General features: G+C 40.0%; 1 long non-coding RNA gene across 1 annotated transcript; it reads left to right on the top strand.

Moving 5' to 3' along the window:
* The first annotated feature begins 112 nt into the window (after positions 1–112).
* On the top strand, positions 113–2,231 carry LOC138429513 (uncharacterized). The gene is made up of 2 exons (XR_011252822.1): positions 113–189; positions 1,804–2,231. It is a non-coding gene; the product is annotated as an uncharacterized lncRNA (long non-coding RNA).
* The last annotated feature ends 10,422 nt before the right edge of the window (positions 2,232–12,653 follow it).

The following is a 12,653-nucleotide window of genomic DNA, read 5'->3' as shown; positions in this document are numbered from 1 at the left end:
TTCCCCCTTTGGTTTTTTTCATAATGGGGGGGCAGGTGGGGGGGTGGAGGCGATGTTAAAGTTTTGAATTAAGAAACAGCTGCCATCTGAGTAATTGAATTCTGCTTAAACAGGCCACCTGGTTTTCATCAGCAGCTCCTGCAGGTATGGAAGTGTCAGTCGAGGTCTTGCACTGACTTCTAAATGCAGGTTCGTGGTCCATGCACAGTAAAGAAAGCTTAATTTCTGAGTCACGAAAGCGGTGTTCTATCAGGTTACCTCAAGGCATGGTAGATTTCTCAGACTGCAGACATTTAGAATTAAAGAAGTTGTGTTGGTCTCATCCATTCCTGGTCACATGCTGCTTTAAAAAAAAACAAAAACTGAAAAGCTGGTTTTCTTTGGCTTCCTGTTTGGACATCCATGTCATAGAAATATGTGTGAGTGAAATCACCTTGCTTTCTTAGAGGTTTCAGGAGGCTGAGTGTTTCCAGTTCCTTGGATGGTGGAAAGAGGGGTGGGCAGCCTGGGAGGAATATCATGTGTCTATGGGCTGGATGCCATGCTCTGCCTTTCTTAGCAGCCTTCTCAGCTGCCACCCCTGTGCCTCAAAGGGAGGCAACATCAAGCAGCATGAATGGGGTTACAGTCCTGTTTCCTGATCTGAGACACCCACACACCAGGAAAAGTCAGTACCTTTTTTGCAACTCGTAACCCCGCCTCCTGTTTACATGCACAGCAGAGCTTGTCAAGCAGGAGGATTGGTGAGGACAGAGATATACCTGTGGCGGATTCATGTTGATGTATGGCAAAACCAACACAATATTGTAAAGTAATTGCCTCCAATTAAAATAAATTTATATTTAAAAAAGAAATATAGGCTAATCGAAAAACAAACATAAAAAAGGAACAGAATGCTGGGAACTTGGGTGGTCTTGAGCAAGTCCTTACACTTTTCTTCAAGTCTGTTTCCCTGTATCTGAAATGTCTGTAACAGAACTGAGTACAGTTAGGAGCCATGTTCAGGCAACATGGGATACTAGAGCTGGGAGTAGAGTTCCGCACTAGACAGAATCTTGCTCACAGGCAGTTATGTTTTACAAGGGACACTGAGCTTATGGAATGAGACTTCTACACCACAGATAACCTGGTATGCTCTCCTCCTTTACAGAGGAATCAAGTCTGCGTATGCTTTTCCTGGTATGACCGACCACCTGCTTAATGTCAAAATGAGACCCCAGTCACTTATCTTTCCAGCACGCTATGCTGTTTCCTTTGCTTTAGGACCACTTGAAAGCATCTACTCAAGGACAGAGCTGTTTTGCTTCCAAACCAAAAACTGAGGGTTATCCAAAACATGTAATTTAAAGAAGCTTTTTGAAAATAGAATTTTCCATGATGCACTGGGTACTCATATAGGTTCATCTTAAAAATCTTGACCTCTTTTCACATCAAGGAAGGTGTATCTGAATGCACACACACACACAAAGATACACACACATAGACAAAACACATACTATTATTTTTAATTTGAGAGAATTCAAGGAAGTCTTGGGCTTCCCTGGTGGCTCAGATAGTAAAGCGTCCGCCCGCAATGCGGGAGACCTGGGTTCGATCCCCGGGTTCGATCCCCAGGTTGGGAAGATTGCCTGGAGAAGGAAATGGCAACCCACTCCAATACTCTTGCCTGGAGAGTCCCATGGACAGAGGAGCCTGATAGGCTACAGTCCATGAGGTCACAACGAGTTGGACATGACTGAGCGACTTCACTTCAAGGAAGCCTTGGATGGTGTCAGTGTAAAATTCAGTTAAAATCTCTTGCAGGGGTCCCAGGCTTTGGACGAGGCTCCTGCACTTCTTTCCTGGGAAACTTGCTCTCTGTTCAGTGACAGTCCCCTGGGCCTGGCGTCACACCTGCATGGGGTCTCCTCAAGCTGCTGGGTGACAATGCCCAGCTCCATTCCATGGACGTCTCGGCTGCAACATCCTCAAGTTTCTCTTCCTTCTGCCAGCTGATGGAGGAACATTCGAAAAAGAACACAGAGGGCGGTTGCATGGGGGCCGGGGACTGGAAGCAGAGCTGGGGTAAGGCTTGGGCAGACAACGGGGGCCAGGGGAGGGGGAAGTCTGAGGCATTTGGAGTAGCCTCCAGTTGCCTGGTCCAACTCCCAGCAGGCTCTCTTCTGCTCCCTCAACCTGGCTCAGATCTCGTTTCTTAATCCAATAAAGGGGCACTTGCCTAAATTTGAAAAGGTGCCATAAAATTATTTTATCCACCATATCCTGTCTTGAAGCAGTTAAGTTCCAATTTCCTCTTCAAAACTAGTTTCTGTCTGGTAGGGCTCTTTCAATATTGATCTACAATCAGTAATATATTATAGCTTCTGAAGCATTACTGTCTCATTACTCTCCTCTTTCTTGCCAAATGGACAGTGTCTCAAATCTCCTTGTTCCTTCACCCACTCTTGTTTCTCTCTCTACTGCCACAACATCCATCTATCCACAGCCATGCCTTAACCCAGAGCAGCCTCTCCTGGCTCCTCTGAAAATTCTAATCAGAAAAACTCCATCTGCTCGAATCTGGATCATGTTTAATGTACAGAAAATCAGATCCCTGCGCTTTGGAATAGTGGTGGTAGGAGGTGTAGTACTGATTCTAGATCCTTTTGCTGGGGGGCTGGAGGGACCAATAAGCCCCAGTGCCCTCGAGGTAAGAGCTTCTGGGTTAGTGGCAAAATTCGTAACTTTTTTCAACACGGGGATCAGAGATTTCTTTAGTAACCTCATTTTCCTTTTTAAGGCTGCCCCTCTTACCATAGATCATACCCGACTGGTAATAAAATGTTGCCTTTTTGGGGGAAAACTACATTGTGATTTTCCCTGGGTGTTGCCTACAGCCCCTGAAAACATGAAGAAAACAAATCTGGTGAAATATTGAACATTTTCACCCTAAAGTTGGGAATGAGTGATTGTTACCCATTACCACCACTTCTACACCGTAACAGAAGTCCTGAGACCAGCTGTTCAGCCCATGCCTCTAGCAACTTCTTCCTCCTTCCTACAACTCAACTGTGGTCCACACCCTCCTGTTTCTCCATCACTAGTGGACTGCATGTTTCTATGGCAGCCACACCTCCAAAGAAGTCTGAATCTCCATTCCCTTTCAGTGGGTTCTTCAAAGTTTCCATGCATCTGGGTCCAGTGGTTAAGAATCAGCCTGCCAGTGCAGGGGACTCAAGCTCAATCTCTGGTCCGGGATGACACGGGGCAACTAAACCTGTGCACAGCTGCTGAGCCCATGTGTCACAACTGCTGAAGCGTATGCACCCTAGAGCATATGCTCTTCAACAGGAGAAGCCCACACCCCACAGCTAGAGGGTGAGCCACCACTCTCCGCAACTAGAGGAAGCTTGCATGCAGCAACAAAGACCCAGCCCAGCCAAAAATAAACAAATAAATAAAATAAACGTTTCCAAGTATCTTCACATTTACTATTCCTCTGCCCCCAGAGGTCATAGGTCCCTTCTACAGAGGCTCCTTCTGTACTCCTTAGAGGCATATCCAAGATTCTGAATATTCACCTTTTTACTCATTGTAAAAAAAAATTTTTTATTAGAATTTTTCCGTTCAAAGTCTGGTCTGGTTTTTATCTCTCCATTGAACCCTGACTGATACCAGACCTAAATAAATGCAAGAATAAATAATGTTCATGGACTGGGAAGACTCATTATTGCAAAGAAGTCATTCTCTCTAAACTGAGCTATAGATTTAAGAAAACAGGCCTCTCCTAAGTGGCATTAGACAACTATAAAATATCCAAAAATAGTTGATTGTTGCTGCAGTATGTTTCTGGAAACCATGTGGAAAATCCTAAATCTAATTTTACCCATGGGATCTGTGTTTTAATTGGATGTTGCCTTTTTTAAAGTATTTTTATTTAATTTTTTTTTTATTAGCCACACAGTGTGCCTGAGGGATCTTAGTTCTCCAACCAGGGATCAAACCCATCCCCCTGCAATGGAAACAGAGTCTCAGCAACTGGACCACCAAGGAAGTCCTGGATGTTGCATTCTTGACCGAAGACTTGGCCTCAGATAAATCAGAGATGCTAAATATGTCATAGAGCAAAGATTCAGAGATTAAATTAGTTGCTGTCAACCCTGGCTGAGCATTAGAATTAGCAAACAAGATTAAAAAAAAAAACTAAGCAAATCAGTGCCTGGGTCTCACTGGTAACCAGTTAAAGACAAATATATATATATTTATATACAATAAAAAAATAAATGTATATACGGCTGCACTGGGTCTTCGTTATTGGGCTTTCTCTGGTCGTGGAGGCCGGCTTCTCATTGCAGTGGCTTCGTCTGTTGCAGAGCATGGGCCCCACGGCTTGGGCTTCAGGAGTTGCAGCGCTCAGGCTCTAGAGCATGTGGGGCTTCATTCCTTATGGTGCGTGGGCTCAGTAGTTGTGGCCCAAGGACTCTAGAGCGCAGGCTCAGTAGCTGTGGCTCATAGGCTTCGTTGCCCCTTGGCATGTGGAATCTTCCCTGACCAGGGATAGAACCTGTTTCCCCTGCATTGGCAGGTGGATTCTTAACCACTGGACTACCAGGTAAGTCCAAAGCCAAGTCTTCATAGGTGAGCTCAGGTAATTATCATTATTATTTTTTAATCAAGAGCTATGACAAAAAGAAAGAAATAGCTGTCATTTGGGACTTAAAAAAAAATTAAAAGAACCAAGAACCACTTGAAAAGCAAATCAGAAGATTTATTGCTTGTCCAGGTGGAAATTTAGAGATCCCACAGGGATGAATGAGTCATCTCACATGGTAATAAGACAGTGTTGCATCTACTGTCCACAATGTCTGAATATGAACTAGTGCCCTCAAGGTTCAATGTCCTAAGGCAGATGGTTGATGAGTTAATGAGCATTATATCTCTGGATGAGGAATTTGCCTTGGAGCCTCTGGAAAAGAATTTACACAGTACCTGTTCTTAAGAGGTGTTCAAGGTAAAAAGAGCACAATGATTCTAAAATTAGACATCCAGTAATTTAAAACATGGAATATTGGCCTTTGCTGATGTATAGCATTTGTATCTAAGGTGATCTCAACCAGAAGATCCAGTTATTTGGAAACTGGTGATCCAGAGATACATTTAAGGATACATTTAATCCAGAGATACATTTAAGGATTTTTCCCTTCCCTTGGCAAAAGGCTGGTGAGGGCTGTGACGCAGGGAGGGGAAGCCTTGCCTTGGCCTCCAGGTCTCCTCCAGGTGCAGTGAGGAAGCTGGTCCCCGAGATACAGCCACCCAGAGGCTCCCAGGAGAGACCAGCCCCAGAGCTTATACAACTCCAAGAGGGTGGCGCTTCTCTTTTAGATTCCAATTCTCTGTCATGAGTTATGAGATTAGAAGCAGGCACTTTATGACACCTCACAGTTTATCATTTTAAAATAGAAAAATTATATCTATTCCCTATCTACCTCTAAAGATACTTAAGAGACAAATTAAATTATACTGAAAAGATATCTGACCATTTTAATATTTTTTCTGATTATAAGAGTGACATTTATTGAACTGAATATGGAAATTACAGAGAGATAGTTATAAAGAAAATAAAACTCAACCATAATATCACTTATAACCTCACAATTATTTTAAAAAAAACACAAAGAACATTCTCTGTATGCAGTTTTCTATCCTTTTTTTAAAAAAGATTTCATAATGAACATTATCATTTTATCTTAAAGTTTCCTTAAAAAATACTATTTAATGGCTATATAATATTCCATTCTATGGCAATTGCATGATTTGTTTATTCATGGTGAGATATACAATATGAATATTTTTTAAATATAAGAAAAAATTAATAATCCAATAAATTTTGGTTATTATTATTTATAACAGTATATCTCGAGATTTTAAAAATATTCATGGAGAAGGAAATGGCAACTCACTCTTATATTCTTGCCTGGGAAATCCCATGGACAGAGGAGCCTGGCAGGCTACAGTCCATGGAGTTGCAGAGTAGGACATGACCAAGCAACTAATACTTTCACTTTAACACATAAAAAACATACAGATAACAATTGGAAACAATCTCAGAATCATGGAAAACAAGATTTAAAAAATACAATCAAGAACAATTTTATTTTTAAAGGTCACCTCGCTCACAAAGGACAAAGAGAACATGCAATAATTGCCTCTAACTACATTTCCATTGATTTCTGAGTGATAATTTTATCTTTAATAGCCCCTACTTGTTTGACTTAAGGTTTCAGTGTTATCATTTTCTTTTAGAAAAAGAAAAGTGATTTAATTAGAAAGCTGCCACCTTTCCAGTCCTATCCTCTTCATTCTTTCTCTTGAAAAATAAAGTGAGAGGGGTAGGAGCAAAGGAAAAACAGAACAATTGATTATTATTTTATATTAACCCTCCTCCCTCCCCAGTGTTACCCACCATATGCAATGAATAGAAGCTGGAAAAGCCCAAAAGAATAAGGAAAGATCCTCAAACTTTCTTTTAAGAGCTTTGTAACTTGTTGCATTATTCATTTATTCAAGGCCATTGCCACGGGCTCTATATCTCAGATTACTTAGTTCATCTGAAAGATAAACTCAGGAATGTGTGGATTCACTGGAACTAAGGGGTTAAGTCAGGTCAGGCCCAACCATTGTGTTCATCCTTCTTAACACTGGAATTCCAGGCAGATCAATTCAAAGTGCTCTTTGAGATAGCACTTAACTGAGTAGTTGCTTATTATAGCAAGTTCCATCTAGCAAGTCCACTTCCGCCACAAAGGTCAGCTGATGCCCAAGTGTGATGCGAGGATCTGAGCTCCCTTCACTCACTCACAAAGTGTTCATTGAGAGTCCGCTCTGCGCATAGCACTGGTCTAAGCACACAAATGAGATAGGTCAAGTCCCAGCTCTTGTGCAGTTTCTAGCCTAATGGAAAAGGTGAACAATAGCAAAGCAAAAGAGGGATTCCTATCCATTTCAACTATGCTTTAAACACATGTAACATCTCCCTGGTAGCTCAGGCAGTAAAGAATCTGCCTACAATGCAAGAGACCCCAGTTCAATTCCTGGGTTGGGAAGATCCCCTGGAGAAGGGATAGGCTACCCACCCCAGTATTCATGGGCTTCTCTGGTGGCTCAGACGGTAGAATCTGCCTGAAATGCGGGAGACCTGGGTTCGATCCCTGGTTTGGGAAGATTCTCTGGAGGAGGGCATGGCAACCCACTCCAATATTCTTACTTGGAGAATCCCCATGGACAGAGGAGCCTGGAGGGCTATAGTCCTTGGGGTTGCAAAGAACTGGGCATGACTGAGTGACTAAGTACAGTACACACAGTGCAACTCCAGGTATCTGGGATTCTGCTCAAACTATCTCTTTGCAGAAGAGTATCTCATCACCCACAGCAGCTTCCTCCTAGACTCCAAAGACCAGATGTTCAGAGTTAATGTTTCCTGGACTGCTTTTGAAAGCCCAGGGTCAGTGGTGGTCTTCATGGGGTGGGAGCTTCTCCTTTTAGCCACATATTTTAAAACCTTTGATGAAAGCATTTGGTTTCTGGAGGCATGATTATAAATCATGTCTCTGATGTCCTCGTCTGGCATAAATGTGGGAGGAATTTTTAATCACTGGTAAAGTTTTTAGAGTTTGTAATTTTTTCCTATCATGGCTCTTCTTTCAGCTACAGCTGATGAAGTATTTTTGCCTTCAGATTCAAAGAGTAGGGATTGTCTCTACGTACTCTATGCAAGACACATCTATTTCCTCTTTGAATTTTTGTAATAACTTCATTAGTCATGTGCTAGGAATGAGAAGGAAGAGGCTCAGAGGGATTAGGGACTAGTTCAAAGTCAGAGAGAGAGGAGGGACTTCAGTGAAGCTTTTGGATTCCAAGCCCACAATGTGCCCCTGAGACTGAGAATGTGTCGTTCTGTCTTGATGCATATACATAGCACTGAGCTGAATCTTGAGGAAAGTAATGTGAAGTGTGATGAGCAAGTAGCCATCTTAATGAAGATTATGATCTCACTGGGGCCACGAGTTACCAATGAAGCAGGGGGTCGAAAGTGAAAGTGCTTGTTGCTCAGTAGCTTCTGACTCTTTGCGACCCCATGGACTACAGACTTCCAGGCTCTTCTGTCCTTAGGATTTCCCAGGCAAGAATACTGGAGTGGATTGCCATTCCCTTCTTCAGGGGATCTTCCCAAACCAGGGATTGAACCCAGGTCTCTGGCATTGCAGGCAGATTCTTTAACACCTGAGCCACCCCTCAGCTATTGGCTGCATCTCCTCAAATACAACCTTGAAGAGGCCACAGGAGTATAAATAGAAAATACAGTATTAATTTATAAAATTATGTCTATGATATAATCTATAAAAGCAAAAAAAATATTCAGTATTACCCTAATAAAGAATTTAGAGGACCTTACTGAAAAGAAAATTGAGCTGTATTAAAGGTCCAAGTGTTTGGAGGCAACCTGAGGGTCTATCATGAAGAATACAGGTAAGTACAGTTTGTATGTGCATTTGATAGAATAGTGTGCAACAGACAGGAGTGTTATACTGGGTTTCCGTGTAACACATGGATATATCTCAAAAATATGTTGGAGGATTAAAGTAAGAACTAAAATAAGATTTATAGCACAATATGGGGACTTCCCTGGTACAGTCGCTAAGGCTTCACCTTCCAATGCAGGGGGTATGGGTTAGATCCCTGGTCCAGGAGGTGAGATTCCCACATGCCTCACAGCCAAAAAGCCAAAATATAAAACAGAATCAATATTGTAACAGTTTCAATAAAGACTTTTAAGAATAGTCCACATTTTAAAAAAATCTTTTAAAAAAAGATTTATAGTATGCTATTATTTATGTAATTTAGAGATATAGACATATGAACAGCATTTTATGGATATACATTAATCTAGACATACATATGCAGGTTGGACTGGAAGGGCACACACTAAATACACCAGAGTGGATACTGGAGAAGGGAAGGAAGTGAGAATTGAAGAAGAGCATGAAACAGAGAAAATAAAGCAAAAATAATCCGTGGGGGATAAACTTTGGACTGAGGAGAGGGAGGAATTTAGTTCTGCATAGGAAGTGCAGAGAAGTCAAATATCAGAGTGGTTTGGGAAGACCCAAAAGACTTTTCAAAGAAAAAGGTGGGATGTGAATAAATTGTGGGTAATTAGTGCATAAAGTGACAATGAATTACTTACAGTGTTAAAAAAAAAATTCCCACTAGAAGCGAAACCAGAGAGACTCAAAATATAATAGAATACCCTATATATGAAATGCTTGCATGTCAGTGACATTGTATATCTTTCTTTTCTCATCCATCTTATTTTTAAAAACATAAGTTCATTAAAAGTGGCTGTTACTGTGAAGCAAAGGTGAACGTCAGTGCTTACTTTTAACAACTTTTCATATATTAGAGACATTTCCTTGTATTGATTATAAAAAACAAAAATGTAGACTTATTAATCTCCTACATTAGTTTTATTTTGGGGGTACTTATTTTTTAAAACAAATTTCATGCACTGTAACTGAGTCTTTGTATTGCTTATGGAAGGTTCTGAAAGACAAAAATGTAATGATTTTTTAAATCCCCCTTTTAAAATTTTGACATAAAAAATGAAGTTGCCAGGTAAGTAAAGTAAGATGACAGACTTAAGATAAATTATGTTTACAGATGGCAACATTGGATCTACAGTGACAAGATAAAATTCAATAGTGATAAATGTTAGCTCTAGCATTTAAACTCAGTAAAATCGATCACTCAAACAGAGAATGGGAAAGATCTAGCTCTACAGTAATCAGTGAGAACAAGATCTGGGGTATTTCATTAACCGCAGGCTTTCTCTAAGGCTATAATATGATGTGTCTTCTACACAAGTTACCCAACATTTTGCCTGTGTTAGTCAAAGTGCAGCTGGTAAGCCATAGGCATCCACACTTATTGTACTCTATGCTGGTCAGATGTTATCTGGATGATTATGTCCAGTGCTAGATACCAAAATCTTTTTAAGGATTTGTTTTGCTGTAAAGATAATACATACTGAAAAAAATGTCCAATAAGCACAGAGAAGACTCCATATCATTAGTCATGAAGAAATGCAAATCAAAGTAATGATGAAATACTACTTCAAACCATTAGAATGGGTGTAATAAAAATGATGGACGATAACAAGTGTTGCTAAGAATGTGGAGAAAATTAAACATTTATAAATTGCTGGTGGAAGTGTAAAAAGGTATACTTACTTTGAGAAAACATTTTGACAGATTCTTAAAATAGACTTATATGACCCAGCAATTTGACTCTTAAGTGTTTATCCAAGAAAAATAAAAAATATCTGTTCACACAAAAAATAATTTACAAAGATACATGTAGCAACAATACTCAAAAAATGGAAACATTCTAATGTCCATCAACTGATGAAGGGATTTTTTTTTTAAAAAGGCAATTATGTGAGATGATGAATGTATTAATTAACCTGACTGTGATCATCATTTTGTGAACTATATATGTATATTAAATCATCATATTGTACATTTTTAATATATATTATTTTATTTGCCAAGTATACCTCATTAAATCTGAAATATTAATTAAAAAAACTTGTGAACAGATAAATAGAACAGTATCTATCCATACAATGAAGTACTATTTGGAAATAAAAAAGATCAAAGTACCAGTACACACTACATACATAAATGAATCTCAAAAACATGTTCAGTGGAAGAAGATACATACAAAATACTACATATTGTATGATTTCACTTACATGAGAAGTCCAAAAACAAAAATGTGTAAAGACAGAAAGTAGATTGGTGTTTGCACAGAGTGGGAGGGGGAAATTGGGAGTTACTATAAATGGGCTCGAGATTTCTTTTTAGAATGATGGAAATGTTCTAAAGTTAGATTGTGATAGTTTACAGTTCTGTCAATAGGCTAAAATGCATTGAAGTATATACTTGAAATGAGTGAACTTTATGGTATATAATTATATCTCAGTAAGTTCACTGAAAAAGACAAAAAACATACAAACTCTAGGAACATAAAACATTAAAAGAATAAAATAAAAAACAATAACAAATAAAACATAGACAAAAATCTCCCAAATTCCATCATCTATAATAACCATGATCAACACTTGGGGAATATCATTCTAAATATCTATGCACATTGACAACTAGAGGAAGAGAGTGTTAGGCAATGGGAGAAAAATAATTTTGCACATGGCACCATAAAATTTTTGGTTAAATTTAAGTAGGATATTTTGCACTCATCTCACACGCTAGTAAAGTAATGCTCAAAATTCTCCAAGCCAGGCTTTAGCAATACATGAACCACGAACTTCCAAATGTTCAAGCTGGTTTTAGAAAAGGCAGAGGAACTAGAGATCAAATTGCCAACATTTTCTGGATCATGGAAAAAGCAAGAGAGTTCCAGAAAAACATCTACTTCTGCTTTATTGACTATGCCAAAGCCTTTGACTGTGTGGATCACAATAAACTGTGGAAAATTCTGAAAGAGATGGGAATACCAGACCACCTGACCTGCCTCTTGAGAAACCTGTATGCAGGTCAGGAAGCAACAGTTAGAACTGGACATGGAACAATAGACTGGTTCCAAATAGGAAAAGGAGTATGTCAAGGCTGTATATTGTCACCCTGCTTATTTAACTTATATGCAGAGTACATCATGAGAAATGCTGGGCTGGATGAAGCATGAGGTAGAATCAAGAGTGCTGGGAGAAATATCAATAACCTCAGATATGCAGATGACACCACCCTTATGGCAAAAAGTGAAGAGGAACTAAAAAGCCTCTTGATGAAAGTGAAAGAGGAGAGTGAAAAAGTTGGCCTAAAGCTCAACATTCAGAAAACGAAGATCATGGCATCCGGTCCCATCATTTCATGGGAAATAGATGGGGAAACAGTGGAAACAGTGTCAGACTTTATTTTTTTTGGCTCCAAAATCACTGTAGATGGTGACTGCAGCCATGAAATTAAAAGACGCTTACTCCTTGGAAGGAAAGTTATGACCAACCTAGATAGCATATTCAAAAGCAGAGACATTACTTTGCCAACAAAGGTCCATCTAGTCAAGGCTATGGTTTTTCCAGCGGTCATGTATGGATGTGAGAGTTGGTCTGTGAAGAAGGCTAAGTGCCAAGGAATTGATGCTTTTGAATGGTAGTGTTGGAGAAGACTCCTGAGAGTCCCTTGGACTGCAAGGAGATCCAACCAGCCCATTCTGAAGGAGATCAGTCCTGGGTGTTCATTGGAAGGAATGAAGCTGAAGCTGAAACTCCAGTACTTTGGCCACCTCATGTGAAGAGTTGACTCATTGGAAAAGACTCTGATGCTGGGAGGGATTGGGGGCAAGAGGAGAAGAGGATGACAGAGAATGAGATGGCTGGATGGCATCACCGACTCGATGGACATGAGTTTGAGTGAACTCTGGGAGTTGGTGATGGACAGGGAGGCCTGGCGTGCTGCGATTCATGGGGTTGCAAAGAGTCGGACACAACTGAGTGACTGAACTGAACTGAACTAAAGTAGGATATTGTTTGAATTTTATGGAATTAGTGCAAGTCAGAAATAAAAAGATAAAAAAAAGGGCAATGGATATGCATGTGTCCC

This window comes from Ovis canadensis, chromosome 1 (genome assembly GCF_042477335.2).
Source record: "Ovis canadensis isolate MfBH-ARS-UI-01 breed Bighorn chromosome 1, ARS-UI_OviCan_v2, whole genome shotgun sequence".
NCBI classification, from domain to species: Eukaryota; Metazoa; Chordata; class Mammalia; order Artiodactyla; family Bovidae; genus Ovis; species Ovis canadensis.
Note: the sequence above shows the minus strand (reverse complement) of the source record. Positions and strands in the feature narration are given on the sequence as shown.